Source organism: Brienomyrus brachyistius, chromosome 7 (assembly GCF_023856365.1).
Source record: "Brienomyrus brachyistius isolate T26 chromosome 7, BBRACH_0.4, whole genome shotgun sequence".
NCBI lineage: Eukaryota > Metazoa > Chordata > Actinopteri > Osteoglossiformes > Mormyridae > Brienomyrus > Brienomyrus brachyistius.
The window spans coordinates 4,711,646-4,717,990 of record NC_064539.1 but is presented as its reverse complement, the minus strand read 5'-3'; the positions used below and the strand labels follow the sequence as shown (position 1 = coordinate 4,717,990).

General features: G+C 44.0%; 1 long non-coding RNA gene across 1 annotated transcript; it reads left to right on the top strand.

The window, feature by feature from the left end:
* The first annotated feature begins 902 nt into the window (after positions 1-902).
* Positions 903-6,345, top strand: LOC125746242 (uncharacterized). The gene is made up of 3 exons (XR_007398895.1): positions 903-1,203; positions 1,412-1,504; positions 2,628-6,345. It is a non-coding gene; the product is annotated as an uncharacterized LOC125746242 (long non-coding RNA).

Below are 6,345 nucleotides of genomic sequence, written 5' to 3'. Positions count from 1 at the left end.
GTCACATTTTCTTTGTGTTGAACGGTGGTCGAAAATTGTGTTACAATCCGCAAATATCTCTGGCAACCACTGGGGGGGGGGGGGGGGGGGGGTCCAGAAACATTTAGAAGACAAAAGTGGTGAATGGACACTCGCCTGATGTGACGGAAGTCCAGAAGTGTCCATGTATTTCTTCATTATAGCAAATCCATAAGTATCCCGGCAAAGGGTATCTGGCAGCCAGATAAATACTAATGATTTTCTGAAAATGAATTCAAACTGACAGGATAAACCAAATTACTTTGTACATGCATGAGCTCCAGTTCACATTTTGACGTACTTTATGCATGCAAAGGAGCCGGTACTTTGATTAATTCTATTATTATTTGATTTCATTATTAAATATTGTTTTAAAGAAAGACTTTTAATGAAAAAAAATTGAGTATACATATAAACACTACATGTTTAGCAGATTTTATATATATATACACACACACACACACACACACACACATATATATATATATATATATATATATATATATATATATATATATATATATATATATATAGATAGAGAGAGAGAGACAGATAGATATGTGAACATCAAGTGAGATGAGAAAAAAAGTGGGGGGATATTGTTGGTGTTTTTATTTTGTTTAAATATCCCCCCCCCCCCAAATATTTTAATGGCCTCTGTTTGTGTTTTCTGAGTGTCCATGTATGCAAGAGGGGGAAGGAGAGTATTCTCAATTTCCCTCTAAAAAGAAAATTCATTTGCAGTTGCTAATGTAATGTCATCGCTGTGTTTACCGAGCGTGGATGATGTATAGGGGATGTTGCATTGAGTGAGACTGCTTAATGATGCATAGAATTAAGTCCGCAGCTTTCAGCTGAGCTCCCCTCTCTCGCGCGCGCTCCTCTCTCCCTCGCACCCGGTGCATTCTGGGAAGGAGGCTGTCTCGCATTGGTGGCGACAAGCCGCTCTCTGCTCCGCCGCCTCACTCCATCAATCAACGGCAGGAGAAGGAAAGAGCAAATAGAGGGGATATATCTACGAAAGAGGAGTAAGAAAGTGGGAGGGGGAAAAAGGGGCGAGAAGAATGGGGAAAATAAGCAGGAAGGATAGAGATATTGAGGAAAGGATGGATGAAAACCGAGGAAGGAAAAAAAAGGAACTCATAACAAAGCACTGCAAAAATGAAGAGAACAAGATTCATATGAGTAATTAACGCTTTGTTACAATTATAGCCAGTAATGAGGGAACCAGTAAAAGTCCAACTGTCTAATTGGAGTGGCAGGATGTAGGTAGCGCTGGAATGGGTCGGCGCGACCCTGATTGTTATGATGATGACAGCCATTATGCTCATCTTTATGATTGTCATGATGGTGATGGTGATGACGAAGTTAATAGCGATGAATGTAAATACAGGCGCAGTGGCGGGCCAGTGCGACGGGAACGGATCCAGCTCAGTAAAGTCCGGGGCTGCAGCCCGAAAATACAGAAAGTAAGAGGAGCTAAACAGTGAGTTTGCAGTAACCCCGTCTGCCGTGCAGCGTTCTCACAACGCTCTTATGGCGCTTCGTACAATATTATCAGCTTCCAGTGATGGCTGAGGCACAGTGCATGATGGGATGGATTGGCATACAGCAATTTGTGTGCATTTAAAATTAATCACTACATACCACTCAAAAACATGTTCTCTAAGGGCAGGATTTGTATCTCATTTAAAACAAGTCCGTTACAAATATGATGGATTGTGTCATTTCCAAATATATGAAAAGTTCCTAATTTCCTAGAAATATTATTGCCCTAATCAGGGTGTAATTTCTGTAATTAAAGACACCAGTCCTAGGATATATATTGCCTCCCATTGTTCTAAAATATATTTAGCAAAAATTAATATCACCACAAAACAGGTATGAACAGACATCAACGTGATGCCGTGATCTTGCGATTGTGCGATTCACCAGTGTGTTGTTCCTTCCGTACTTGTGTGACACGCACGTTCCAAATCCCCAGGAATCCATGTTGCCGTGTGATTATGGTATTTCTGGGGCTTAACATAGCATCCTGGTGCGTCTTAGTTCACTGCCTTAGCCTAGTCTGTACCAACCTTACATTCCCATTTTCCTACCATCTCTACTTGTGTCCCAGTGTCTATACATGACATATAACTGAACAGCTATATATAAACATATGATGTAAATTATTAAACATATTTTTGGTTTACATAATATTACCGCAAAATTGTACAAGATAAACTTTTCATTGTGAATTATATTTTAAAATAATTTATACCAAACAAAAATTACAACTATATAATTTATCCTGATTAATAATGATTACTTTTTAATTGTGTATTCTGAAATGATTATTATTATTGAAATATTTAAATTAGTTAATGTCAGATTATCATTATGATATATTCCAGTTAAAATGTGTTTTCATTACAGTCCAGAAAGATGGAGAGAAATACACTGTTTTGCTCACTTTCCATTGTCACATCCCTGGACAATATTTCAGTGTCTGGCTGATTCCTGCTAGTGACTTTAACTTACTCTGTGCAAATTATGATGTCTGTAGCACTGACATCTACCCCCAGTATTCCTAGTGAATGGTTTCTGTTTTTGGTCACTTTTTACAGCTCCGTTGTGATAGATTGATATTTGGACATTTTCCAAAGGGACTCGTCAGCCTGTAAGGTTAACGAAACTGCATTTATGACGCTAAATGAACCATCGAATTCCATCTTTTCGGAGGACGGCGGCAGCACACGGAACCTTAAGGACATTCGCCCGGCCGCTGTTTTCAATCCATCTCTATTTCCTGCACACCTATCCGAGGCTGCTGATCTCAGAACAGTGGGCCCTCGCTTTCGTTCCGCCCTCGGTGACTGATACAATGTTTGTTTGTGGGCTTTCCGCTCGTCGTGGGCGCCCGGCCTCTCCGTCCGTCCCTGTGCCCCTCCCATCTGCTCCCGTTCTCTCTCTCTTTTCACTCAGTCTCCCTCTCTGATCCACCTGCCCACCCTATCCATCATCATGCCACACGACCCACGTTGAATTATTATTTCTTTGATGTGTTACCAGTTGAAAACAAATTCATTTCACTGCCCATCAATTTATCACTTGGGCAGTGGATGGGAATTCACACTCGAATTGGAGGGGAAACTTTCCTTGTTTTCACTGTACTGTGTGTGTGTGTGTGTGTGTGTGTGTGTGTGTGTGTGTGTGTGTGTGTGTGATAGAGAGTGAGACAGAGAGAGAAGGAGAGACAGAGAGATGGAGAAAGTGTAAAAAGAGAAAAAAAGTGAGAGATCCTTTCCTCTCTCCATCTCCCTCCCAAACCTGAGGCCTGTGATAATTTATCACTTCTCTCAGCTCGGCTGACAAACTATTTGCAGGAAAATGAGATTTTCCAGCACGATTTGTCCTTTGGGATTTGAGGGGGAGCTTCTGTTTTCTTACTCTTACACACACACACACACACACACACACACACAGGTTCTCCCTCTTCTCGCGCTCTCCCTCCCTCTCTCTCTCTCTCTCTCTCTCTCTCTAGCTGAGGTCTCAAGTGTTTATGGAGGTGTTTAAGATAAATGAGGTAAATTAATAGAGTCACTGAAGGGAGAGATCCGCTTCCACACCAGCAAATCTGCCAGTGACACTCTAAAGAGGAAGAGAGACCTCCCTCCCGCCCTGCTTCACCTCTCTCACGCTCGCTCCCTTCCCTTCTCTAAAAATCACACTGGCCCAGTCTCCCTTTGCAGTATCATGACTCCTCTTCTCTCATCTCCAGGCCGGCTCCTTCTCATCCCTCCTCCGGACACATCGTCCTCCCACCGTTCAAACATGCCGGTCTTTACGTGAATAACGTGTCTTTGGATGCTAAGCCAAAGACATAAATACATGAAAATTCACAAGTAAAATTTCACAAGTGAAAAGCACATTAAAGAATCTTGCAGAAGGAAAGTTTGGAATAATTTCCTGATTAGTTCCTGCTTGTGGGAACTCCTACATGGAGCTGAGAGTGAAACAGCAGAGAGATTGATTGGCCGGTTCCACCCGATGAGGGCGTACATGACTTGCCTTTTATGGAGATTGATTATCAATAAGTGTATGACAACTCATCAGATCTCGGCAACCGGCTGAAAAATAGCCCAGGATCACGTGTTAATTGTAAAAGTTGAAGCCAAAGCACCTTGCAAGCGAAGAAAACTACGTATTTCCTAGTAACTTGGGTTCATTTCACTATTGTGCATCTACTTTTGCAGAAGGCTCCTTCGTTGAAGTGTCCTCTTCGTGAATCATGAAAAACGGTGACAGTTTTGCACTTTGATTCCTTAGTCTTACTGAGATGCCTGCCTTTATGGTAATATTTGATCCCATAGTGTCTCAGGGGGAGGGGGGTATAGCCCCACTTTCACCCCTTCGTGACCCCGGCTGGCAGGTCTCACCTCCTCCTGGGTGTCGTCTGGTTCTGCTCAAGGGGCCCCGTCTCCATCACTGCACCTGTGCCTTTCACAGAGCTACACTCCATCTCCTGAATTCTGCCTCTTCACCATATATATCCTGCTCATATAGTCCTACAGCTTAAGCTACAAACACCTGCTGGTTTAAAGCATAGTTTAATAGCTTAATGCTTCCTTCCTATACACTGTGAAACTCATTATTTAGTATATTATTTAGAGATGTTCCACTTACCTGGAGTTCTATGCCTGCTAAATGCCTTCAGCAGCAAATAGTGTGTCAGGATACCTCACTCCGATGGGCCAAGAAAGTGAATGGGGGGGGGGGGGGGGTTCTAGGGACATAGAGGCCACTAACAGGGCTCAGCAGAGCCACAGCAGTGTCTCAGCTGGAGAGAAGGGGTCTGCCTTTAGCCCAAGGCCATGTGTCCTCTGCATATGAAAAACACTGAAACTCCAGTCACAGCTTGCATGTTGGAATAAGTCCATTACCACAGTGTGTCTGAAAAGACAGCCTCGTTTGTCGGACATGGTTTTACCGGGATGCCTAGAATTTTCCTCGTTTTGAGCACTTTTCACTAATGCAGAAAAGAAACCCATCTCTGTGCTTCTGAAATTAAGGCAGCACCCTGGCGAGCTGGGCACGATCCCCAACGACCGAACGACCCACTGCATTGACAGATTGAATGAAGGTGTGCTTCCCACATAACAGAGATGGTACCTTTAAAGTGGAGTCTGGGAGCCCCTGGACACCCAGGAGCCTCTCATTGCTCATCCCCAGTCCTGAGTCCCAAACTGGACAGGGCATCTGACTCACCCACTGTGACGTCAGTCTCCATGGGGACCGCCAGCTTGATTGACAGGTGCCAGGAACGCTCTCACTGAACTTCATGCCCAAAGCTGCCTGACTTACACAGTTTACCAAAAGTCACCAGCACACTCCAGTCTGCTTTTTCGTCCAGCATTTTCAATGTCACACCAAGACAAACGCTACCACTTATTGTGGTAGTCCTTCAACTGGTCACATGCTAACTGTGTGTATTCTCTAAATCACAATTGGCTTCAGGCAATAAAAACACGATTTCTGTCATGTTCAATAAGACGACTGAGAGGTTCCATGCTTTGAAAATGTATATGCAATTATTTCTCCCAGGGTAACTTCTTTAACAGTCTTGCTCCTTGACAACATATTCCTAGTCCTGGGATGCTTATACACTGTGAGAACATGGAGGCAGATGTTGCAACAGCAGGCCTCCTAGGTACAACAGCCGATCTTCATCTTCGAGCTTCTGTTTCGTGCCTAAGACCAGCCGTCTGTGAACGTGATGGTCGTGAATGCATTGTGGATAGCTGAATGCTCCACAGAAGGACACAAATAATCATCAGTGGTTTCTTTTGCAGATATAATATGTTATACAGATCTTGAATTTCCTATTACAGTGCATATTTCATTTCTGATTTTGCAGTAAGCGGCTTGCCGTACCATATACACAGGCATGCATATGCAAATACACACAGCGAGCAAGCACACATGCCAAAACTGTGGAACAAGTGATACCGGAGAATCATACCTGTACCGACAACCCGTTTGTTTTGTGCCATGCGACAAAGAGGTGGCGTCTTTCCACTTTCGTCTGCAGGAAGCGTGAACCCAGTGCAGCGGGACACACGGCTACCACCACCCCGCCAGCACAGGCCATCGGCCCCTCCAGCACGAGACCCCAGAGTCTAAACAAACCCCGACTGTGGAGCAAGCAGGGCTCAATGAGGGGCAGTCCCCTCTGTACTAATGGCTATTAACGCCTGTGCGCCATTGTGACACGCACAATAGTGGTCACGCTGGGATTTTGTGAGCGCCTTGCTTGCAACAGTTATTAGCCCCCAAAACCTAAGG